This window comes from Gadus chalcogrammus, chromosome 8 (assembly GCF_026213295.1).
Source record: "Gadus chalcogrammus isolate NIFS_2021 chromosome 8, NIFS_Gcha_1.0, whole genome shotgun sequence".
Lineage (NCBI taxonomy): Eukaryota > Metazoa > Chordata > Actinopteri > Gadiformes > Gadidae > Gadus > Gadus chalcogrammus.
The window spans coordinates 21,134,778-21,161,670 of NC_079419.1; the positions used below are offsets into that span (position 1 = coordinate 21,134,778).

At 44.9% G+C, this 26,893-nt stretch overlaps 1 long non-coding RNA gene across 1 annotated transcript; it reads right to left on the reverse strand.

The window, feature by feature from the left end:
• Positions 1-20,990: 20,990 nt before the first annotated feature.
• On the reverse strand, positions 20,991-22,582 carry LOC130388125 (uncharacterized). The gene is made up of 3 exons (XR_008896379.1): positions 21,845-22,582; positions 21,631-21,742; positions 20,991-21,392 (listed from the first exon to the last, which is right to left on the reverse strand). It is a non-coding gene; the product is annotated as an uncharacterized LOC130388125 (long non-coding RNA).
• Between the last annotated feature and the right edge of the window lie 4,311 nt (positions 22,583-26,893).

Here is a 26,893-nt window from a genome sequence, read left to right on the forward strand (position 1 = left end):
CTTGTGTAGTTCATAACATTTATTTTCTTTTAAATTTTACGTATTTTTATTGTTTGCTTTCTCTCTCTCTTGAACGTGCAGGCCACAACGTCATTATCGTGGTCTGCACAAAATTGTCATCATGCGTGTATTCTGCTAACTGCACTATAACTACTTAATAGGAATTGATTTCTAGCCTAGGCTATTTCCTTGTTCTTCGGTGATTCAGTTGGCTCGTCTGAACAACCAATCACCGAACTGACTGCTTCTAAACTCGTGCACGAGAATTGACGTAATCCATAGCAACGGCGCGTCACTCTTAGTTCACTCTTTGTGATTTATCCTTAGTAAGAGTAGGTCTCAGCGGCTTTGTGAATAACTTTTAAGAAAAACCTACGTAAAATGTTTTAGCGCGAGTTAGGAGCACTCCTAGCGGTAAGATAAAATGCTTTGTGAATACGGCCCCAGATCTCTGGGCTCGGTAATTGCATCACACAGCTTTTCCTATCACTGGTATGCTTACGACACTCAGCAATTTCTCTCTTTCCCCTCATCTGATAAAGCCCTGATTGCAACACGCATATCGGAATGTCTGGCGGACGTCAGCACCTGGACAACTGCCCATCAACTGAGGCTTAACCTTAACAAAACCGAGCTCCTCCTAATCCCAGGGAAAGATTGCCCACATATGGATTTACCGGTCACCGTTGAGAACATCACTGTATCTTCCTCTCCAACTGCCAGAAACCTTGGTGTGGTATTGGACAATCAGTTATGCTGCACCGCAAACATCACTCCGATCCTGTAGATTTGCAGTTTACAACATCCACAGAAGGGAAGCAGCTCAGCTCAGCTTCTAGTCCAATCACTGGTCATCTCCCGCCTCGACTACTACTGCGATTAAACCTTTGCAGCGCATCCAGAATGCGGTAATGCGCCTCGTGTTCAACCTACCGAAGTTCTCCCATGTGACCCCCCCTCTTCCGGGACCTCCACTGGCTCCCTGTAGTAGCTCGCATCAAATTTAAGACGATGGTACTGGCATACAAGGCAGTCGATGGAACTGCCCCTGCCTACTTCCAAGCATTGCTAAAGCCACACACCCCAGCTCGATCCCTCCGCTCAACTACCTCAGCTGGACATCTGGTACCGCCATCGCTAAGAGCTAGCAAAGGCCGTTCAGCAAAGTCACAACTTTTCTCGGTTTTGGGACCTCAGTGGTGGAACGAGCTCCCTGCCGCTCTCAGGACCGCAGAGTCGCTCACTATCTTCCGAAAAAGGCTCAAGACTCACCTGTTCAGAGTCCACCTCGACACTGCATAGCCACCCTCCCCCTTCTGGCCACCATTGTACACTCTATTGAATTGTGTTGTATTGTATTGTATTGTATTATAGTACTTAACTGTGTAGCAACTGCAGTAGCAGCTATCATTGCTGCAACACGGGGAATTGGTTAGCCTAGCGATTGTTGTATTTGCACTTGGTTCTATGAACATCCTTTCTGTACCGACAGCGATATATTGATGCACTTCTTATGACAAATGTACTTATTGTAAGTCGCTTTGGATAAAAGCGTCTGCTAAATGCCCTAAATGTAAATGTAAATGATAATAGTAGTATTCATTTAGTTGAAAGAAGGAGGCCGAACCCCTTTCTATTGTTAGTCAAGTTGAAGGTTTTATCCTATTGTTCTCTCTTCCCCTCACTCCCTTCCACCCTAAACACCTAGCTATGTGTTAGGACCAGATTGTCAGTTTTTGTATTTGTTTGTGTGTTTGAGTGACTGTGTGAGTGCTGAGATAAGGGGAGCCATTCCCTAGTTAATATCTGCAGAGCATGCATGTATTTGAAATAAATTATAATTACTGTGTTTTTGATTAACCAACATTAATTGTTTTAACAATCTTTAAAACTTTGCATTTTTTCTAAATTGATTCTCTTTTCTCTTCAGGAAGTGGCAATATAAGCAGTGAAGGATGGCCAACACTCATCATTTTAATTGTTTACATTATTCCAAACATTCTCTCTTCATGAAGTGGTGGTATAAGCAGTGAAGAATGCCTAACACTCACAAACATAATGGGCCATTTGTCAGTTAGCATTTCTGCGCTTTAAAACCGTACTCCTTAAAACAGAGGTTTTGGAGTTTAACACGCAGCTGCGCAAGAGGTTGAACCTGATTGCTGTGTAACGACTCGTAGAGGATCAGCTGATTCCTAGCTGACTCGGTTTAAACTGCTTGGAAACCGGTGTAAGTACCATATCGGCTCGGCTTCCAGATCGGCTCGGGGTCCGTCGTCTGCTGATTACGTCACACAATAGCTATCTACAGCAATAAGGTATTTTATGGCTTAAATTAAAGAGCCTGTAATGATCTTTCATTTTGAACATAGACCATTCCCAACCTATCTGTATGGATAGTTTTCTTCTAAAAACAAAACATCCCTCGGAATCATCTTGGCTGTTAAGATAAGCCGTCCGTGTTGCCAGATTGGGCACATTTTCAGCCTGATTTGGCTACTTTGAATCACGTTAGGCTGGAACAAAAAAACAGCCAATCACAACTGTCCGACGTACAGCCAATCACAATGTACGCCCATTCAAGCGTACAGCCAATGATATTGTGTAACGTAATCAGCAGACGACGGACCCCGAGCCGATCTGGAAGCCGAGCCGATATGGTACTTACACCGGAAGTACTCTGATTTCTAGCATACCCCAGCAGATGCAGTCTTAACTTAATGGTGGATGCATTTTGTGCTATAATTACCAACAAAAACTTAATGGGAATGTAAAGTGAACTTTAATATAATAAAACTATAATAAATAAAAATACTAATAATGTTGACATATATTATGAAATAGTATAGGCTACTTTTTGTGGAAATCTGAGTCTGGAATCTGCCCTCACCTACGTCAATCAATTACTTGTCATTAATAACCATTTTAGTTAAGCATTGACCTTTTTATGTTTCGTTGAATGGTATCCTCTGTGCGTTCATTTATTTTTTTACATACAAATAATTTGTTCTTTGTAGAGTTTTAGTTAGGCACTTTAAGCAACTCCTATATTGTAGCCTGTATTCTACTGAAGGCCTATCTGGTGTAATAAATGTAAATGTATCATACCTATTAATAATAATTCATAATACTAATTTTGTGTGTGTGTGTGTCGGTTATGATGGAGCCTTGTTTCATCCTGCAAACTGGTTTAGTCTCCTCTAAAACCACGTCTGTTTCAAGATTATGAGAACACGCAGAAAATACGCCCTCTAGTGTCTGATGTGAATTTCTCTGAAGACACAGCAATTGAGCTGCAGGTTAAACCACAAGTACATATGACACAGCAATGGAGCTTAAGAATTCACGTGACTTCTTGAGTTTAAAATCGTGTTAAACTCTAAAAAGTGGCTAAGCTAGTGTCATAGCAATTTATCTTATAACTTCAACTAACTATAAGTATAAGGAATCGGGGAGTCCGGAAAAAGTATTGACAGAGACTTTATTGTTACCCACAAATTAGGAACAACAGAGCCGAGTATGGTTCGCAAAGACACTGACTGGGGCTCCGATCTCTCTTATCCATCCCAACTGAGCTGTTTTGCATGTAATATGACCTTCCTGGTATATGTTCAAACAACCCAGTCGCCAAGAAAATACGTCCACGGTGTACGTTTCCATGAACACTGGATACGTAGCATTTCAACGTAAAAAATAGCGTGTTATACCTAGAGTATCCACGTGTGCCGCAGTGGAGGCGGGTTTCGGGGTTTGGGTTTCACGGCTTTCGCGGCAAATTGTGGACACGATTGTTTAGGGGGGGGGGGGGGGGAGACATGTTTGTTGAGGGGGGGGGGGGGAACACGATTGTAGGGGGGGGGGGGGGGGCACGTTTGTTGAGGGGGGGGGAGACACGTTTGTAGGGGGGGGGGGCACGCTCGACAACGAGAGTTGGTTTTTATTGAACGCTCGACAACGAGAGTTGGTTTTTATTGAACGAGACTTCAACACGGAACAGCTGCACGAAACGATGGTCACGTCACTCTCGGTGACGGTGTCGACAATAATGAACACACGAACAATGTTAATAGAACAACACGCAACCACATAACATCCCGAACCCATTAACCCCACTTAATCCTAACAACAAAACAAGTTAACAAAAGCCCCATTTGTCAACTGAGAACCCAAATTCCCAGAATCCCCCGCGGCTCCGGAACACGGCGTAGCTTATATTAATCTTTATTATCTGAATGGGAAATGCAATATTTTAGGACAGATACACCATTAAACGCGTTTCTAATGACATTTCTAGCGAGAAATGTACATTTTCCTTACATAATCTTCAGTCAGTGAATGTGTAGATAACAAAAAGTGAATCTGTATTTCTCTCATTACATTTTGTCATTATTGAAGAGAGGCCTGATTCTCAGATATGCATATTGGACTGTTAGGGTATAGGTCTGGGAAGAACTTCAGGCCAAAATCTTGCAAGCGAGCCGCTGGGTGCAGGTGCAACGAGATGGAGCACTTGCTGAGCCTGGACTTTCATAATCTTCGCTCTGTGAATGTAAAGGATGTTTGGTCGGATGTTACGACGAAGAATCATAATGTGAATGGGAATATTCTATAAATCTCTTGATATCATCTTTCGTCTCAACACTTCTGCTGCAGCCACTTAAAGTCTCACTCCGAGAACCTTAAAATATGAATCAATCCATTAGAAGTATGAAAATATCTTCCCGGTGGTGCAACAGAGCAAACAAGGTGTCCTTTGACATCTACGTTTCGAGACGATTGCAACAGTGCCACACATGATCATATTTGAATATGTTTCGGGGTAGTAATTAGCTGTCGATTTTGGAGGCCTTTATCAATAATGACCAGCTATAGATTTGCTTCCCGATGGAGATTTTTGACAAATTACATGTTAATTAGCATCTACACGTTAAGCTGAGTCCAATGAGATCAAGCTCGGCCTCTTGCTACACCGAGATCATGTCCTAGACCTAGGTGTACCATGTAAAATACATGTTACCATTAGCTAGAGTGTCGTTCTTGGTGTCATTGGACTCAGCTCAACGTGTAGATGCTAAATAACATGTCATTTGTGACTAATCTTTATCGGGAAGCAAATCAATAGCTGCTCAGTATTGATTAAGGCCTCCAATTTCGACAGCTAATTACTACCATTAAACATGTTCGAATATGCTCATGTGTGGCACCGTTGCAATCGCCTGGAAGCGTAGATGTTGAAGGACACCTTGTTCGTCCTCTTACGCCACCGTGAAGATATTTACATGCTTCTGATTGACTAATGAATTGATTCAGCTATTCCCCCAGAAGTCTGGGGTCAAAAGGTCAAAAGGAGACGGCACCACGCCGGGGTGGATCCAGATCTCGGGCAACAGCGCAGGGTTGCCAGGTCCTGCAAAAAACGTGCCCCCCACATACCGTTCAAAATCCACCCAAAATGTCCTAGAAGCATCCCAAATAAAAAATGATATTATTGGCCATTTTGGCCAACGTTTTGAAAGTAATACTATTTGAGGGAATATTTTTTTGTTGTTGTTTTAGCAGCGAAATGCACCGTGTGCGTGTGTGCGTGTGTGTGTCTGTGTCTGTGTGTCTGTGCGTGCTTGTGTGTGCTTGTGTGTGTGTGTGTCTGTGCGTGTGCGTGCGTGTGTGTGTGTGTATAACACGCTATTTTATGTTGAAATGCGACGTAATCCAGTGTTCACGAAACGTACACTGTCAACGTAGGTATGCTTTTGGCGACTGGGTTGGCTCTCAGATATACGTGTTTCTAACAAGATGATATCATTAAAAGTTACATAAAGTAACAGTTTAATAACACAAACGCAGGAAGCACGTGAGCTGCTAGTTTAGCGAAAGCAACCTGACGTCGTTGAAACATGCGAGCGAGCCGATCAAATAACTATAAAACTAAAGATCAGACACAATCACTGACTTAAGATTATGCAAGTAAAAAGTATATTTCTCGCTAGAAATGTTATTAGAAACACGTTTAACGGTGAATCGGTCCTAAAATATTGCATTTCCCATTCAGATAATAAAGATCATACACATTCACCGACTGAAGATTATGTAAGGAAAATGTACATTTCTCGCTAGAAATGTCATTAGAAACGCGTTTATTGGTGTATCTGTCCTAAAATATTGCATTTCCCATTCAGATAATAAAGATTAATATAAGCTACGCCGTGTTCCGGAGCCGCGGGGGATTCTGGGAATTGGGGTTCTCAGTTGACAAATGGGGCTTTTGTTAACTTGTTTTGTTGTTAGGATTAAGTGGGGTTAATGGGTTCGGGATGTTATGTGGTTGTGTGTTGTTCTATTAACATTGTTCGTGTGTTCATTATTGTCGACACCGTCACCGAGAGTGACGTGACCATCGTTTCGTGCAGCTGTTCCGTGTTGAAGTCTCGTTCAATAAAAACCAACTCTCGTTGTCGAGCGTTCAATAAAAACCAACTCTCGTTGTCGAGCGTGCCCCCCCCCTACAAACGTGTCTCCCCCCCCCTCAACAAACGTGTCCCCCCCCCCCCCCCCCTTCAACTAACGTGTCCCCCCCCCTACAATCGTGTGTCCGCCCCCCCCCCCCCCTCAACAAACGTGTCTCCCCCCCCCCCCCCCCCCTCCCCGGTCAACAACAGTCTCCCCCCCCCCCCCCCCCCCTAAACAATCGTGTCCACAATTTGCCGCGAAAGCCGTGAAACCCAAACCCCGAAACCCACCTCCCCAGCGGCACACGTGGATACTATAGGTATAACACGCTATTTTTTACGTTGAAATGCTACGTATCCAGTGTTCATGGAAACGTACACCGTGGACGTATTTTCTTGGCGACTGGGTTGGTTCAAAATGGCCTTAATTGGCATGGACGGTCAGCCTTGCATTCCTTTAGGTATGTGTTCATCTCCTGTAGTTAATCTAAGAAATGGGAGGATGTCAGTAGCCTGGGCCCCAACGTCCTTGGCGCCTTATCAGGCCCTTGCTCTGAGCCCAGAGGTGGTTTCTCTACTTTCCACCATTAATGTTTATGCCTGATTTATATAGGCCTGATAATACTCATAGTTAATATAAAAGTAATGGTTAATTTCTCCCACATATCCCCCCTTGTTGGGGCCGATAAGGTTCCAACAAAATTACTTGAATTATTGCTAAGCCTATATGCTGCTAAGCCCTTGCCAAATTGACACCACATCTGGTCATCGGTAAAAACCTCAGAGCTTCCACAGGGATTTCAACCTGCAATATTTTCAGGGATTTCAACCTGATTTTAGGCCAAAAAGATTTACCAAATGCAGTGTATTATTAATAATAATAATAAATTTTATTTATAATGCACTTTATATTCAAGAATCTCAAAGTGCTTCAGAGAAAAAAATACCAAAAAACTATTAAAAAGGGGGATCCTCAAAGAAAGTTTAGCTAAATGCTCTTTTAAAGAGATGGGTTTTGAGGTTCCGTTTAAAAAGAGCTGTTGTCTGTGGAGCCCTCAGGTGGTCAGGGAGGGCGTTCCCTAGTCTAGGGGCAGCAGCAGAAAAGGCCCGATCACCCATGGTGCACAGCTTCGTATGTCGGGTTTGGAGGGTGTGAGTGGATCCTGAACGGAGTGTACGTGAGTTTGTCGGGGGGGTGAGGAGTTCCTGAAGGTAGAGGGGGGCAAGTCCGTGAAGGCACTGGTGGGTGAGGATTATTAATACTTAGATCCCTACAAGTTATTCATATGTAATCATAAAACCTTTCTAATCATAATAACACAATATTCCATATTCATCATGCAACTATATCAAATGTGTATCTAGAATACCCACATAATAATCATAAACAGCATAATAATCAATAATCATTCAGCATGCATTGAAAATTGGCATTTCAAAAATATGTGACATAATATTATGCATTTAAAAAATACGTGACCCAATATTATACTAAAAATAGACATAATAACATACATTTAAAAATGTGTGACATAATATTATACTAAGTAATATACTTTTAAAGAAATACGTGACATAATAATATGCGTCATAATAATACACTCAAAAACTGATGTTACATCATAATACAGTTTTTAGAAATTTGAGATTGTCTGCAGGCTTGCATTTGAATGATTTGAATGGCTCAGGTGATCTTCATGTATTGGTGCGCAGGATACAAGTGGGGGATTTTGGACATTGTCATAGATGTTGCTCCTGTTGGCTGAAATCAAGCCTTGTAGATCACGAGGCCGGCTCACATGGAGAGGTTACTAGCACATCGTGTGAGCCTTCACCTGGTGTTTGATATATCACAGTCCGCTCTCCTCTTCAGGTTCGCTCTGAAGCACTTTTCCATAGAGCTTCCACTCCCAATAATTTGACTCATCTATGCCAGTTACCCTAAGGGTCATCTCCCTGGAGAGCCTAGATGATATCATAGATCACTTTCAGCATCATTGTGTGGCTGTCGCTCCTGGCTCGGCTGGGTCTGGTCCCGGGGTAGTTGGTCAGCCCCAGCCGAGTCTGCATCTGACTCCCCCTCACGCTCATCCCTGGTTTTGGGTTGAGCGGCTTTTGTGCAGTGGTTGAGGTGTTACCATGTGGCACTTCCTTCCACTTGGATGGCTGTTGGTGTTGCGTTGGTGACTTTGTATGGTCCTTCTCTCCTGGGCTCGTTCCACTTTCTCCTGAACACCCTTAGGTACACTTGGTCACCTTGTTCCACACCTCTGGGTGGATCCTCCTACAACTCTGAAACTTTGTTTCTCTTGCTGGAATTACAAACTTATGTACAACAGTTAGATGTTCAAACATATTTTACTTAATTCTATTTCTAATTACTCTAATGCAGGGGTCGGCAACCTATGGCACGCGTGCCACAGTTGGCACGCCGCAGAATAAACACTGGCACGGCACCTCAGTGTTATTACGATACTCACTTTATCTGTCCCGTTTAAAAAAAAAAAGCCTTTTGTCTGCCGGCACTAGGACCCGGAGGACACCACTGGATTTGATGTTGGAGTGTGGCCATTGGTCAGGTTGCAGCGGGAGAATTTCAGATCAAATTGTCTGAAATTCAAGCGCACGCACTGTCCGCTGTCTTCGTGCTGACATAAATTAATGACAGAGCGTGATATTGTGAACAATGGCCACACCCGCTGCAGCTAAAACTAGGCCATTCCAGTGCTGCTGGACACAAGAGTTTGGTTTTGTATTTGTGAAGGACCGTGCTGTGTGCATTTTATGCTGTGAGAATGTTGTGTGCAGAACGTCAAGTGTTGAGCTTGACCCGACGTCACTGGCAGAGAGTAGTGAGCTTGGACAGAAGCATACGGCATTACTATGTGGAAATAGTAACATAGTTACGCCATTAAATGCGTTTATGGAAACATTTTTAGCGAGAAATGTGCATTTTACTTTCATAATGTTCGCTCGGTGAATGTGAAGGATGTTTGGTTTGATAGTTATGACGAAGAGGGAACGCTCCGTTCACTTGCATGGACAGAGTCTCTGGTTGCTAAGCAACCTCAACGTCTTGGCGGGCTATATATCTGCGGATCAACACTACAAATGCTGGAAACACACCAGACACACCATGTGAAGTTATTTAACCCGATTATTGTTATTTATATCAGAGATTATTTAATCTAACCCGATCTAAACTCTATCACCCAAACACGGCGGCGTTTGGGTTTCCTACCTCGGACTCCAGCGTACCTTTGCGTCATTTTGAGACGAAGCAAGAGAAGACCTTCAAAGACCAAGCAGACTAATTAGAGTCAATCAAACGTGCTGTGTCCAGATATGAAAAACAAGCTTGCTCCTTCAAGGATTTTACCACTGCTAAAGATCACGGGACAGAAGCAAGTTATCGCATTGCGCATTGCATTGCAAAGCATGGGAAGCCGTTTACAGATGGCGAATTTATTAAGGAGGTTAACAACGGAGCACTCTGAGGCATGTTTGCAACTCAAAGTAGGCCTAACTAACTACAAGCCACAGATCACAGAGCTCAGTCAAGCAAAGCAGGGCCAGGGATCACACTGACTGTCTGGTAGGCATCTGATAATTTGATGTTGCTTCAGCTTACACTAGTTTTAGTTCAAATGTGTAGCTGTTTTTCAGTCTTTGAAATGTTGATGTGGCTATTTTGTTAAGAATACAGATACTGTTATTGTTGAGAATCAAATTCCAGGTATATTGGGAAGAAAAATGTATTTTGTGTCATAATTTATCTTTGCGTTATTGTTGATAAAAGCCAGGGATCACACTGACTGTCTGGTAGGCATCTGATAATTTGATGTTGCCTCAGCCTACACTAGTTTTAGTTTAAATGTGTAGCTGTTTTTCAGTCTTTGAAATATTGATGTGGCTATTTTGTTAAGAATACAGATACTGTTATTGTTGAGAATAAAATTCCAGGTATATTGGAAAAAATAAAAAAATTGTGACATAATTTAACTTTGCGTTATTGTTGATAATGGCACACTAGATGAGAAGAAAATTTCAAACTGGCACTCCATGTCACAAAGGTTGCCGACCCCTGCTCTAATGGAAGTCCCTTTTGGGAACTTTGAATGTTAGGTGAATGCATGGGTCGACCCTTAAGCATTTCATGCGGGGTTAGGTGCGTCGTTCTGTTAGCTTGCATGCGATAACTCATTAGTGTTAGTGGTAGTGAATCAATCCAATTCAATTTAGTGCTTGCACAAATGTTGTTAATTTTTGTCTTGAGCGTCCCATTCACTCTTTCCACCATACCTTGTGGTTGAGGATGGGATAGTCTTTATTTGACATGCACATGTTGAATAACTTGTTTGAGTGTTGGCATGACTTCTCTAGTCAGAAACTTGATTATTGTAGCCGCACTTTGGTCTTTTGATGGGACTGCTTCTGCCCATCTGCTGAACCTGTCAATGACAACTTCATGTACAACATGTCAACATAGTCCCTGACCAAATGTCAAAACGGTCCTCCAGGTGTGGGAATGTGTCCCATTGGGGTAGTGAATGTTTTTCTTACACTGTTTTTTTCAAATATTTCACGCTCATTTAGCTGGATGTCAATCATTGTTTGCAAGTATGGTGAAGAAAACCTTGTTTTCTAATTCTCCTCAATACCTCCCCCCTTGCGCAATGGCCAAAACCATGCGCATTAAATGATAAGCAGATCTAAGAACGCCGTTCGTGCAACCAACGTCGAAACGTCTAACCTTAACCATCAGTGAACTAAAACCAATCTTTTGGTAAGGGAAATCGAAACCAGTATGTCCAAAACCAAAGCCAAATATGGGTGGGTTTACCATCAGCCGCCTGAAACCACGCTGTTCCAAAGTCATGCACTAAACCGAAAAACGTACATGCGTTAGTGGGCTCCTATACCACAAAGGTAAAATAAAATAAAACGACATGCCCCGTTCCAAGACCACCTCTGCTGCCAGAGTTGACATATCTGACTCCTGTTCCCCCTCCACCTTTCACCAGCCGGCTCCTCCTATGATGGTTGCAGTTCGTCACTTCATGATCAAGTGAGCCAGTGCTCACAGTGACCCTACCAAGTAATCGTGACTGTGCCTGTTTCAGGTTGTCCCAGGCTTCAAGGTGGGATCTTACCCGTCGTTGGCTAACCAGCCTTCCATACTGGCTCGCTGCAGGATGCCGTGCCTGGGATACATTCAATCCCCACCCATATGGTAGTATAGATTGCAATGTGAAGGGATGGAGACAGAGTCTTCAGTCCCATTTGCCCATGCAGCCAAGTGTGTGCGTAATGGATACACGTCAGGGTGACTATAAAACAAAAGGTAATTTATCAGAGTTAAAATTATAAAAGTGTTGCAGCAGCAGTAGTGGCATTTGAAAGGTAAACCAACTACTTCCGAATCCAAATTGAGAACATAGCATGTAGGACCCCTTCCCAGCAGGGGGGAACGTTGCTCTACAGCCCAGAAAAGACCTGCAATATTATTTTAGCATGTGGGGTTCTGCATAATATTGCGCTGGCAAATGGGGTGCCATTTGCCGACCTGCAGCCAGATGACCCGATGCCCAGAGATCCCTGGCCACAGGCGCCACATGCTCGAGCTCTACGACGAAGGGAGGATTTAATTCGGCTCTTCTAATATTTAAAGGGTAAGCAACAAGTTTATTTTTTGGTTAAAAACAAGACAGAGATAGAAGTACAGCAAACCAATTTATTTATGTAGCATCCTTCAAGTTCTCATTGATTAGTTTCAATGTTTCATTAATCGCTAACAGAGTTATTGATGTCCACCATTGACCTGCATATCTCTGTTTGTTTGTCCAGGACCTCTGCAGTCAAGACCGATGAGTGCAGACCAGCACTTCGGCCAGACACGCGTTCCGGCTGCTTCGGCGGCGGCGGCGGCCCTTCCGTTTCTTTTTCAACTGGGCTTGGCTCTGTTCCCATTTTGGATGAACCTGCTTGCATTTCATCTTTAAAAATAAAAAGCAATCATGAGATTATTTGTGCCATTACTTTGTAACACGGCAGCTGTAGATATATATTTTTTAAACAATTGCAAAGGCCTTTTTACCACTTCCATGACTGGTCTGGAGTGCATCGGTGTCTCCTCCGCCACTTATGCCCAAAATGGAGGGAGACCCGATGGGACCAGCCACTCGCTCCTCAAATGCCGTCTGTTCAAGGCTAGGGTCCACCCGGCCTCCTCCCGTTTCTTGCTTGGCCCGCTTCACAGCCGCAACACGTTTTTTGGTGTTGAGCTTCATGTCGGACCATTTTTTCTTCACCTTATTCGGAATAAAATAACTTTAACACAATGCAAACAATAGCATATATGTGAAATGTTTTCAGCTGGATAACAGAAATGTTACATTTAATTTATTATTTAATTTATTTAATTAACAAACCTCTTCCGTAGCCCGATGAACATTGGAAACATTATTCACTGCAACATTATTTCCTTCCATATAGCATTCTTTTGCTTGCCTTTAATGCCAGCTTTTAGGCTACCAAACAAAACCAGACGGTTCGCATCCACCAGTGACACGAGCGTCTCCATTTCGGTCTCGGAAAAATTCCTATTTTTTTTTACCGTTGGACGTTTCTCCATGTCGTAAAAGTTAGGGGCGAGACTTCTGAAGACGTGCTTTTATATGGGCGTGTTACGTTAATTACGATCGATCTCAGCCCCCGTATTTATCAACACCAAGATCCTTCGTACGCTGGGATTGGTGTGATACGAAGGTTTCGTGAATCTCACGTGGGTCCTATCGTAAGATGAATCATGCATTCAGATTTGCGCTCATTTCTACGTTTGTTTGATAAATGAGGGCCACTGTCCTTAACTAGGGAGATGTGAAAGAAAACAAAAATCACATTAAAACTTGCATTTTCAATATTGGGCGACTCACTTCTGTCTTAACCATTACGCAAAATCACAATTCCTTCATAATTCTACCCGATTGCCCTACACTATCGATTTAAATTGGACAACCTAATTTAACCTTTTATTCTACCTATTGCTTGCATTTAATGTTTTCCACATTTTGATTCACTACTATGTACCCAACATGTCTCTCTATGTTGTCCTTATCTCGTTTTCCGTTGGTCAACATCGAATCGATACATTATTTCTATTTTCTAATTGACCATATTGTTTTATCTGAAGTATGCTTTCAGTATCCCCTTGTGTATTCCATCACTGAGTAGGAGAGGGTTCTCCCCTACCTCGGCGGCCCTCACACACACACGAGAACAGGCTCACACACACATCCTTTCATATTTGATTTTACCTATTTATTTTAAATGACATTTGTCATTGTGGATAACCTGAATTAGAAATTTGGATAACGTTTTATCGTACTTATTTGGTCTAATTTTAAGTATTGCAGATTGTTTTTTCTAAATTAAACTATTAATAAAATGTCTATTACTATCGTAATCGCTAAGGAAATATTTTATTTGTGTTGTTATCTTGGCACCTAGACCTCGTCAGGTCCAAACACCAAAACAACATCCACCTATCCACCGCGCTCCCGCAGAGTCCATGGGTTGGGTCAGCTCCTCTTTTGATGAGTGCAACTGTGTTTACCCTCGCGCCATTAAACCCCTTGACTCCTGTGGAGTTTGGTGTGCAGACACTTTTAATGCTAATTGTTTACGTTATGGAGTCTAGATAATTATTCCTAAATCCTGTGATCACCATGTAACTTGCTCAGGGACACATCAACAGTCAGCTAAGAGAAGATGGGGATCGAACTAGCAAGACAACTTCTCTACCTCCTGAGCTAAACCGACCGCTGATTTATTACCTCTGGGTCGGTCCGCATCCGCCCTTTTTGCTTTCTTTACATTCCTCTCCCTTCTCCACCTTCTTGTCCAACCCGTTGTCTCACCAGTGCTCTGTGTACCAAGATGTAATGATCGATACCACATAGCGCTTCGGCACGATGGAGAGTCTCCAAGAACCACAGAATCACCAATCCCAGTGGTGGTTCTAAGTTTTTTCTAAAACAGTGGACAACAGGTTACATTCAGGTACCAATTACATCCAAGCATTTCAAAAATAGTACATCCAAGCGCACAAATAATCTCTCTCTCAGTCAGTCAGTCAGTCAGTCAGTCAGTCAGTCAGTCAGTCAGTCAGTCAGTCAGTCAGTCAGTCAGTCAGTCAGTCAGTCAGTCTCTCTCTCTCTCTCTCTCTCTCTCTCTCTCTCTCTCTCTCTCTCTCTCTCTCTCTCTCTCTCTCTCTCTCTCTCACCGAGGGACACTAGCGACAGAGCAATTGCCCCAATTTTTTTCCAGATTGTTGGGCCCGAGTGCACTAGACACTGGTTGTGTTATGAACATTACTATTAGAGAACCAGGATGGTTAAAATAGACACGGGGATTAACTACTAAAATAATAAGTTAAATTAATAAAAAATGTGAATGGTTTACCCGTGCACAAGGAGGGAGTTAGGAGCCCAACTACTATAATTCAATTAAAATACATTCTTTGAAAATGTTGAATCTAATTGGGTATATTTCTGCACTAATCAGCTACTGCATACAAACAAACAGAATAACACTGCATGACATGTTCACGGGTCAACTATTGCCTCCGTTGGAGCAATTGCAATAGATACAACATCTCACCACCAATATGCATGCATGATCTTGTATTCAATAATTAGAACTATTTATTGTTGCCATGGAGCCGCAGCGAGTGGCAGCCCGATACAGCAGCTCCCGACCCCCTTTTCCATTTTCTGAGCCCTGAGGGGGTCCCACAGGGCTCAGTCTTCGGCCCCCTTCTTTTCATCTGCTACCTCTTCCCCCTTGGTCACATCATCCGCAAACTCAACCTGGAATTCCACTGCTACGCTGATGACACCCAGATCTACATCACCACCAAACCCACCCAAAATCCTCCCCTTACCCAACTCGAAACCTGCATCTCTACAATAAAAACATGGCTGACCCACAACTCACTCAAACTAAATAGTGACAAAACAGAGCTCCTCCCCATATGCACCAAATCCACTCTCAAAAAACTTGACCTATCTCACTCACCATCGACACCTCGGCCATCACTCCCTCCCCCCTGGCCCGCAATCTTGGTGTTATCCTGGACCAAACCCTCTCCTTTGGTCCCCAAGTCAGCTCCATTGTCAAGACCTCCTACTCCACCTCCGCCGCATCGCCAAAATCAGACACTGCCTGTCCCCCCCTGCTGCTGAATCCCTTATCCACGCCATCAACTCGTCCTGTCTAGACTATTGTAACTCCCTCCTCACTGGCATCACCTCTCATTCCCTCCATAGACTCCAAATGGTCCAAAACTGTCCTACGCGCCTTGTCACTCACATCGGTCTCGTGACCACATCACTCCCGTTCTCTTCACTCTCCACTGGCTCCCCATCAAACAATGTATCTATTTCAAAATCCTCCTCCTGACTTTCAAAGCTCTCCACCACCTGGCCCCCCCTACCTGTCTGACCTCCTCATCCCCCATCCCGGACCCTCTGATCTTCCTCCACTTCTCTCTGACCGTCCGACCATCCAAATTTAAAACCTTCGGTGACAGAGCCTTCTCAAGGACAGCACCCCGACTTTGGAACTCTCTCCCCCAACCTGTCCGTGACTCTCCCTCGCGTCCCATATTCAAATCCCGTTTAAAATCCTACCTCTTTTCCCAAGCCTATGACCTCCCCATGACCACCCTTATCCCTATCTATTATCACACTCCACCTTGCTTCTGTTCTCTGTTATGCTGTCTTCCGCTTGTCCCCCCTGATTGTCATCACCCTCTTCGTGTTTATGTCTCTGTCAATATATATGCGTCTTTGGGTCACTGAAAAGAGCTACAGAAAATTAATGAATAATTATTATTATTATTGGGTCCAAGCACTGTTCATCTCCCGCCTCGACTACTGCAACTCGCTCCTGGCTGGACTCCCTGCCTCCACGATCAAACCTTCACAGCATTTTCAGAAAACTGCAGCACACCTTGTGTTCAACCTCCTGAAGGTTTTCAATGTCACCCCCCTCTTGAGTGATCCCAACGAAAACTGCCCCTGCCTACCTCCAAGCATTAGTTAGACCCGACACTCCAGCTCGAGCACTCTGCTCAACTACCTCAGCTGGATGCCTTGTAGTGTAATCACTGAATAAGCAAAGGTTGCACAAGAAATACACAATTTTTCTCTTTTTTGGAACCACAATGGTGGAACGAGCTCCCTGCCGAAGTCAGGACCGCAGAGTCGTTCACCAGCTTCCGCTGGAGACTCACTTGTTCAGAGTTCACCTGGACCTGTAAACCTGCATAGCCACCCTCCTTACCCTCCGCTGCCTCCCCTCCCTTACTTTGGCATATCTTACCCTAGCTGTCTTTGTTGTAAATGGAGAATGGGTTAACCTAGTGTTTGTAGCGCTTGGCACTTTCTATGAACATGCCTGCTGTACCAACAGCATACAATGTGGGAAAGCAATGCATCATGATTTCCCAGATGATGCATTGTTACCTCTGTGCATTGTTACCTCTCGTAACCTGTGCTCTCTCTCCGAAGGTCGACCGAAATCAGTTCATAAATGTAAGTACAACTCACGAGTATATCAGTTAAATCAACTTATAAATGTAAGTAATCTTGATTGCAGTTTATATTCAATCAGTTCATAAATGTAAGTACAACTCACTAGTTATGTAGTTGCATCAACAGAGTATTGAATTTATGTAGTATTGACTCGAGGTTAAGTTATGTGACCTAACGGTTTCAAGTAATATGGACTGAAGATGGAGTTCAAATAGCAATATCTATTCAAGTTAACTTATTGTCTTAGTTGTCTTGACACACAATTTCAAGGCAGCAATTGTTGTAATACAGTTTATGTGACTTTCAGAGCTGCCAACTTTTCAAAAAACCTTGGAGTGAGATTTTGTCGGGGGTACCCCTGACAACGCAGGCTCAGATTTGAGAGAATTTTATTTAATTGGATGTTGAACCCATGTTGTACCCTGCATTTTGGTGGTTTGTGGGTAGGCCCCAAGCCATTGATAGGGGCGGCTCACTGGAGATGGGCAATATTGGCTACATTATGTGAAGCAAAGACATAGCTGAAGGCCCATCCCCAGGACATTTTGGATCAAGTAGATGTGATTTCCTTCATTATAGTGGATTTTTGGGTGGTCTGCTAAAGATGTGCAATACCTGAACTTATTCTGATTCATGTTTGGCATCAGGACTTGTAGGGCCTAGTCTGGAGTTGGACATTAAACCAGAAAACTATTGTTGTGCCTAAATGACTGCCTATGTGTCACAATATAGCCTTATTCATAGACCAGTGTAAGATTTGACCTAGGTAGGTTGATTGATATTTCGACCACAACAATGGTATTAAACAAATTCTAAACTGAAACGGAGGGCTCGATGGCGAGCGCCTGGTGGCCGGGTTTGCCACGGAGCCCGGTCGGGCACAGCCCGAACAAACTACGTGGCACCCCCCCTCTCTTCATCCCATGGGCCCACCACCTGTGGGAAGACCCGTTGGGGTCGGGTGCGCAGCCACATGGGTGGCAGCGAAGGTCAGGGGTCTCGACGGACCAGACCCGGGCGGCAGAAGCTGGCTCTGGGGACGTGGAACGTCACCTCGCTGTGGGGAAAGGAACCGGAGCTTGTGAGTGAGGTGGAGCGCTATCAGTTAGATCTGGTGGGGCTTACCTCCACGCACAGTCTCAGCTCTGGTACCGTACTCCTGGATAAGGGTTGGACTCTATTCTTCTCCGGAGTTGCCGAGGGCGTGAGGCGCCGGGCGGGTGTGGGGATACTCATAAATCCCCGGCTGAGCGCCGCGGTGTTGGAGTTTACCCCGGTAGACGAGAGGGTCGCCTCCCTGCGCCTAAGGGTTGTAGGGGGGAAAACTCTGACTGTTGTTTGTGCGTATGCACCAAACAGCAGCTCAGAGTACTCGGCCTTCTTGGAGACCCTGAATGGAGTCCAGTATGGGGCTCCAGTAGGGGACTCCGTAGTTCTGCTGGGAGACTTCAACGCCCACGTGTGCAACGATGGAGACACCTGGAGAGGCGTGGTGGGGAGGAACGGCCTCCCTGATCTAAACCCGAGCGGTCGTTTGTTATTGGACTTCTGTGCTAGTCATGGATTATCCATAACAAACACCATGTTCGAACATAGGGGTGCTCATAAATGTACCTGGTACCAGAGTACCCTAGGCCGAAGATCGATGATCGATTTCGTGATCGTGTCATCTGATCTGAGGCCGCATGTTTTGGACACTCGGGTAAAGAGAGGGGCGGAACTGTCAACCGACCACCATCTGGTTGTGAGTTGGATCAGGGAATGGGGGAAATTTCCGGATAGACCTGGTAAGCCCAAACGAGTAGTGCGGGTGAACTGGGAACGTCTGGAGGAGGCCCCCGTCCTAGGTATCTTCAACTCACACCTCCGGCGGAGCTTTTCTGGCATTCCTGTGGAGGTTGGGGGCATTGAGCCGGAGTGGGCGGTGTTCAAAGCCTCCATTGCTGAAGCTGCGGTGGTTAGCTGTGTCCTCAGGATCTTAGGCTCCTCAAGGGGCGGTAACCCTCGGACACCGTGGTGGACACCGGTGGTCAGGGAAGCCGTCCGACTGAAGAAGGAGGCCTTCCGGGATATGATATCCTGGGGGACTCCTGACTCGGTTGCAGGGTACCGACAGGCTCGAAGGGCTGCAGCGGCTGCCGTGTCGGAGGCTAAGCAGCGGGTGTGGGAGAAGTTCGGAGAGGCCATGGAGAAGGACTTTCGGTCGGCACCAAAGTGTTTCTGGAAGACTATCCGGCACCTCAGGAGGGGGAAACGGGGAACCATCCAAGCTGTGTACAGTAAGGATGGGACTCTGTTGACCTCAACTGAGGAGGTCGTCGGACGTTGGAAGGAACACTTTGAGGAACTCCTGAATCCGAATAACACGCCCTCTATGTTGGAGGCAGAGCTCGAGGTTGATGGTGTTTCGTCGTCAATTTCCCTGGTGGAGGTCACTGAGGTAGTCAAACATCTCCGCAGTGGCAAAGCCCCAGGGATTGATGAGATCCAGCCAGAAATGCTAAAGGCTCTGGGTGTTGAGGGGCTGTCATGGTTGACACGCCTATTCAACATCGCGTGGGAGTCGGGTACAGTGCCAAAGGAGTGGCAAACCGGGGTGGTGGTTCCCCTGTTCAAAAAGGGGGACCAGAGAGTGTGTGCCAATTACCGGGGTATCACACTTCTCAGCCTCCCTGGTAAAGTCTACTCCAAGGTGCTGGAAAGGAGGGTTCGGCCGATCGTCGAACCTCAGATTGAAGAGGAACAATGCGGTTTTCGCCCCGGACGTGGAACTACGGACCAGCTCTTCACTCTCGCAAGGATCCTGGAGGGGGCCTGGGAGTATGCCCATCCGGTCTACATGTGTTTTGTGGATCTGGAGAAGGCGTATGACCGGGTCCCCCGGGAGAAACTGTGGGAGGTGCTGCGGGAGTATGGGGTAAGGGGGTCTATCCTCAGGGCCATCCAATCTTTGTACTCCCAAAGCGAGAGCTGTGTTCGTGTTCTCGGCAGCCAGTCAGTTTCGTTCTCAGTGGGTGCTGGTCTCCGCCAGGGCTGCGCCTTGTCACCAATCCTGTTTGTGATATACATGGACAGGATATCGAGGCGTAGTCGTGGTGGGGAGGGGTTGCAGTTCGGTGGTCTGAGGATCTCGTCACTGCTTTTTGCAGATGATGTGGTCCTCATTGGATCATCGGCCTGTGACCTTCAGCACTCACTGGATCGGCTGGCGGCCGAGTGTGAAGCGGCTGGGATGAGGATCAGCACTGCTAAATCTGAGGCCATGACTCTTAGCAGGAAACCGGTGGATTGCTTACTCCGGGTAGGAAATGAGTCCTTAGCCCAAATGAAGGAGTTCAAGTACCTCGGGGTCTTGTTCGCGAGTGAGGGTACTATGGAGCGTGAGATTGGCCGGAGAATCGGAGCAGCGGGGGCGGTATTGCGTTCGCTTTACCGCACCGTTGTAACGAAAAGAGAGCTGAGCCGCAAGGCAAAGCTCTCGATCTACCGGTCGATCTTCGTTCCTATCCTCACCTATGGTCATGAGGGCTGGGTGATGACCGAAAGGACGAGATCGCGGGTACAAGCGGCCGAGATGAGTTTTCTCAGAAGGGTGGCTGGCGTCTCCCTTAGGGATAGGGTGAGAAGCTCAGCCCTCCGTGAGGAACTCGGATTAGAGCCGCTGCTCCTTTACTTAGAAAGGAGTCAGCTGAGGTGGTTCGGGCATCTGGTAAGGATGCCCACTGGGCGCCTTCCTTAGGAGGTGTTTCAGGCACGTCCAGTGGGGAGGAGACCTCGGGGAAGACCCAGGACTAGGTGGAGAGATTATATCTCAACACTGGCCTGGGAACGCCTCGGGATCCCCCCGTCAGAGCTGGTCAATGTGGCCCGGGAAAGGGAAGTCTGGGGCCCCCTGCTTGAGCTCCTCCCCCCGCGACCCGACCCCGGATAAGCGGATGACGATGAGGATGAGGATGAGGGTCATCAACCAACAGCAGTTCATACGCATCTTTGAGGAGAAGCCATATAAGAATAGCTCATGTTTAGGAGTGAACATATATCATCATAAAAAGCAGGATATTTTAGCTAAGATGATAGACAATAATTAGAGGGAAAAAAACGAACCTTTCAACAAAGTACAGGACATCTCTGATGTCACTTTCAGCCCTCTGCCGTACGTCTACAAATTTTGAATGTTTGAGCAGTGGCTCTTTCAGTGGCAGCTTCTTTAGTGCATAGGCCACAGCACTTGTCAGGAAACATAACACAGCTTCATGGAATGAATCCACCTGCTGTGGTGTGATGTCACCCTCGTCAAGTAGCCTGTTGAGTTTAGCCCTGGTTGTGAACCCAATGTTCAACTTTCTTCCTGTTAGAGATACAGCATACCATGTTAACATAAATGGTTTAACATGCTGATGCTGCAATATCAGCTAGACATATAGGGCAAGAAATCCAACCAGAAGCCCACTGTTAATGGAAGGACTACCACACACCTTAATAGGTTTCTACTCATGAAGTGACAAAATGCTAGGTACAAGGCTACGTGTCACATGTTATTGATCACATAGCACAGTGTTTGATCATAATAATAGTCAATCACTAACCTGGCAAATGGTTTGCCGTCTCCCCAAAGGCAATGTCACCAGGCTCCTCAAGGCCCTGCAGAGCTGCTGGAACAATGAACTTTGAACAAAGCTTGCGTACAAATTTCTCCATCTATAACAGACATTTACAAAATAGTGGGTGAAACATGTTTTAGAAGATCCCTGCAGATATCAGCAAGACACAGAATAGAAAAACTGCAAAATCCAATCCCACCTCATCATACAACATAAATATTGATGACCGCTCTCTTTGTAGAAGCAAGTTGAAAGTAGTGAAAGTTGGAACGGTGGCTTGAAAGAACAACAGGTACACTTCTGTCATGGGGTCAGTGAACGTCTGCACAAGCCTCTTGAACCTGGCCTGGTTTTCATCTTGAATCAATCAATAAATAACACAAAACAAGAGGTTATCAATAATACAAGTATGTGACTAACAATCCATGTAGTTGCTGCATAATGAAATAGATAAATGATGACCATACCAGCAGATTTGAAGTAGCTGGCCAGAGGTTCATAAAGCCTCAGGATCCTGGTCACACAGCGTTCAAGGCTTAGCCAACAAACCGAGACATGGAGGAGGACCTCCATGTACTCCGCTTCATGGAGCTCACAAAACTCTGTTCCAGACATTTAATTCCATATAATTTATTTTCTACAGCTCAGCATTTCAATATTACATTTAATAGTATCAAACATGCATACCTCTCAGGTATCCTTTCCGATTTGTGCTACCCTTGAACCAGTAACCGATGTCCACTATCATGTCCTCCAAATCAAAATGGGACACCTGCAATTAATCAAATCATAATCAGTCAATGCATGTAATTAGGATTCAAATAAAAAGTTACATGTAAAGACCTTAACTCACTTTAAAAAATCCCACTCCTGCAGCTTTGGCAGTGTTATGTGCCACATGACAAGGACAACCATGAATATAGGTGTTGGGATGCTTTTGGAGGACCCTAGAGGCAATGGAATTACGTGATCCAACGATCACAGCTGCATTATCGACTGAGAGACCAATGCAGTTCTCCCAAGGGATGTCATGCTCCTCTAAGGCGGCGTTCATTTTGGTGAAGATCTCAATTGCTGTCCCACATCTCGTCCCAGTTGTTGTGCACATATTCAAGAACTGGTGGACAACTTTTCTGCCCATGAAGACCCGGACAGTAAGCGGGTTCATCTTTGCCACTCCTATAATGACAAGTTATGCCGCTTTTCCACCGCACATGTAGCTCGACTCGACACGACACGACTCGACACGACTCGACACGGTAGCAGCGCGGGTGCTTTTTCCACCGCAAATAGTACCTCCGGGACGTGGGCGGGGTCGTCTGCGCGAAAGGGCCGTGACGTATTTTTGTACGCGACGCAAACAACACCTACGTAACCCACACATGGACAGAACCCACATAACAACAATGGAGAACATCGATGCGATGGTATTCGTGGTCGTATTATTAGCTGGCATGTTGAAGAAGTGGAATATGTTGGCTGCGGCGCTACTATGGCTGTTCTATCGTTACCAGCATGGTTGCCATGTCGCTCTCGTGACTTCGTCACACTCTCTGGCCAATCAGTGGCCGGCCGTCTGCCGACGTCACCTTTTAGCATCGGCTCAGCCGCTTGGAACCTAGAGCGAGGCGGTACTAGAAAAAGCAGCCACTTGAGGTACTAGATCGCGGTGGAAACGCAAAAAAGGCGAGCTGAGTCGAGTCGAGTCGAGTCGTGTCGAGCTGGTACCATGCAGTGGAAAAGCGGCATTAGAATCATACAGATGTTCATGTTGTTGAGATTTAAAAATACACAAAGCAAATGTTTTTCAAAGGAGAAAAATCTCAAATAGTTTGGGAAATACCAGTGTCATTTGACCCATCTATAACAAGGGTATAGGGGGCTTTTTTCATCTCCTTCACAAGCTCCTGTGTGAAATATGGCGCTATTGCTTCATTGGTAATGCAGGATGACTTTGTCCTAGCACACCTGTACTCCTGTGCTGTCTTCGAATCTCCGAAACATTATTTTAGGAGAGGCCCTAGGTGGTCCGCAAAGGCTAGGGGGATGTTGTGAACTACCAACCCAGCTATCATTTTGACCTCAGCTCTTCTTGTCTGTAAGAAATTAAAAATGATTAGCCCTAACCCAAAAGACCATCATTTATTTCAAATCACCTGCAATAATTGGCCACAGGTAAAAAACACATTCAGCAACTAAGATCTCAAATTAAGACAATTACAAATTAATACTACACTACAAAACACAAATTAGTCAGAACTATCAACCATGACTTTACCGTGATCAACTATAACACACAACTCTTGACTGAACCTTGACAGGACCATTACACAAATCATACCTTAGCATCTTGTGCAGACATGCCCCCAACAGAGGGAATGGGCATTGCATTTTGTGATATTGTGGCTGAGGACTGGAGAGCCCGTTGCTTTTCTTGGTGGCCTTTGGTTTTTATGTGGCGCACTACATCTGTCACACCCTGGTGGCAACAGGAGTTTTCAATTCGGCACACTGCACACCAGTAGTGTGTGATGAGGGTCCCTCTCGTAATAAATGGCCATGAAGAGGTCCACTCATTTTTGAAAATGGATCTATATGTTGCTGCTCCAGCCAGAGCACGACTCTTCTGGCCCTGGTGTTGGATTGGGGGAGACCCTTCTGTCTGTCCCTCTGTGTCTTCTTCCATCTGCTCTGTTGGTCCTGCTATTTTTCCTGTCTGTTGCTCCTCTGCATGTGCTTCTATTTGTCCTGTCTGTGGCTCCTCTGCATGTGCTTCTCTATGTCCTGTCTGTGGCTCCTCTGCATGTGCTTCTATTTGTCCTGTCTGTGGCTCCTCTGCATGTGCTTCTATTTGTCCTGTCTGTTGCTCCTCTGCATGTTTTTCAGTCTGTCCTGGCTGTAGCTCTCGCTGACCTGTCTCCTGCTCCCTCTGTCCTGTGTGTTGCTCCTCTGTCTGTTGTCCTGTCAGTGGTTCTGGCTGTTCTGTCAATGTGTTTCTCTGTCTTTTTTCACTTGGCTGCTTCTTTTCCTGTCAAAGGTCTCTTACGGGACATCTTTGAAACCTTAAAGAATTAAAATGGCGATCATGTTGGTTTAATAACTCTACTCTCAGTTATAAGAACATGCCTACTTCTATTGCACACATTTCTTGTAGCCTATTATTTATGTTAAGGTCACCACACTAAATCAAGTCCACAGACACGCACAAACACAAACAAATAATTTCAAGATTTAAAGTTTAAGAGAGTGAGTTCTCAATTGAAATGCATTTCATTGTAACATACCTTGTAAGTAACGTCTCAGATGAGAGTTTACATTCCCATCTGACTTCTCGAGGTAGTTTTTCCCGCCGTCTCACTATTCTTCTGTCGCTAACTTCGGATGCAGGTTCAGTGGCGCTCAACAGCGCCATCTACCGTTGGGTAGTTTGGAAAGGAACGAACGCGTCTCAAAATATATATATATTTTTTTGCCGTGAGAAATTGGATGTGTGGCGTGTGTGCGTGTGTAAACAGGCAAAAGAGTGTGTCACACGGTGAAACCGTGAGAGTTGGCAGCTCTGGACTTTGCTATGGTCAAAAAGTAGTCATGAAATCATACATGTCTTCTCAAATTAATTTGGACAGCTATTCCTCAATGCTAGTTCCTTGTTTGTGACATACAAGTTTCTTCTAGCATTTGTTAGTCAAATTGAAGTCTATTGCAGACTATTGCATATCGTTAAATAAAAATGATGGGAGTGCAATTAATTTGTATGTGACTTTATTATGGTCCGAAGATATGACGGGAGAGGCATTCGGCCCTCGAGGTATTACATTTTTTAAAATCTGGGTTAGCAGGACGCTTAGCGTCTACCTGCTATCTCGGTTTGTATCTATCTTCCGGTATTTATATCTGCGACCTGTTCTGCATACTCTGTATTGTATTCGCTGTTTACTCGTTGGAGCTCCGTCTTCATCAACCACGGTAAGCATGGACCCCCCTTGCTCTTGCTCAACCTTTCTCATAGATAAGATGGCTGTTAGAGAGACGTATCTATCAGTTAGATGGGGAAAGGGTAGTGACTAGTGAGCATAAAGAAGACAGATGCTCCAGAAAGTATGATAAGAGACCGGCCAGGCGGACTCGTAGAACTGATGCTATCGTTAGCACTAACTCCATCAAGGCAATCCTGTCGGCAGCACCACTTGCAGCAGCCCGCCTGGCAAGTCTTTTTCGGGGGTACAAACGCTAGTTATAGGCGACTCTGTTACACGTAAAGTTAAACTATACATGCCAGCGAAAGTTATTTGCCTACCCGGGGCCAGGGCTCCCGACATTGAAGCTTATCTTAGGGTGCTGGCATGCAGACCAGTTAACCAGGATGATGTATCTATTTCACCCAGTGGCGCAAAAAGTGGGTATGCACTATATGCGGTGCATAGGGGCGCGGCACTAGATTGGGCGCCAAAGCGATGGAGTAAAATTATTTTGCTGGAGGCGGGCGCCAGAGTGTTTTCATTTGAATCGCATTGTCATCTGATGACCGGTACCTAAATATGGAGAGGCAGAGAAGAAAGCTCTCGGGGTCACAGAAAAATAAAGATTGAGAAGGAGAAAGAGTGCGCAGGGATGAAAGAAAGCTTTTCCAGTGGTTGAAAGACAGTAGGTAAGTTATGTCAGTGTATCAAGAAGAGGCTTGTAAATATTCAGGTTAGCTAAATCTACTACTAGTAAAACGACAGGTTACTGTTGTCTTGCAACTGTGTACTGATCATAATTGAACCTACAATATAACAGATCATGACAAGAAAAATAAAGGAACTTGTTTGTGGTTATTTTGTTTTGCTTTTGCAGTTTTATGTAAATAGACCCTGTAAAAACGGTGTTATAAAGTTGATACAAAAATATTATTTTCCCGTGATTGAAAGTATGATGATTCGAATGTGGCGGCCATTAGTCTACATAGGTAAGGGATAATGTATAGAACTGGGGAAATAAAGCCCTGACAGGGCGAACAGGACACCACTGGAAGTTGTGAAGGCCAATGCAAGTGAACGGAGCGTTTCACGGCATTGAGAAGAGCCGTGTAATAATTAAAAATAATAACAATTTTAAACTCAGTTTTTACTTTTTTTATTTTTTTGGTTTTGGGTCCAACATTTTCATATAGTATGTTTCCATTAAGGATATGAATTAAAATGAAAAATTCAAGTGTTTTTATGTGATTTGACTGCTGTATTTTTGAAACCTCCTAAACACAAAGTTC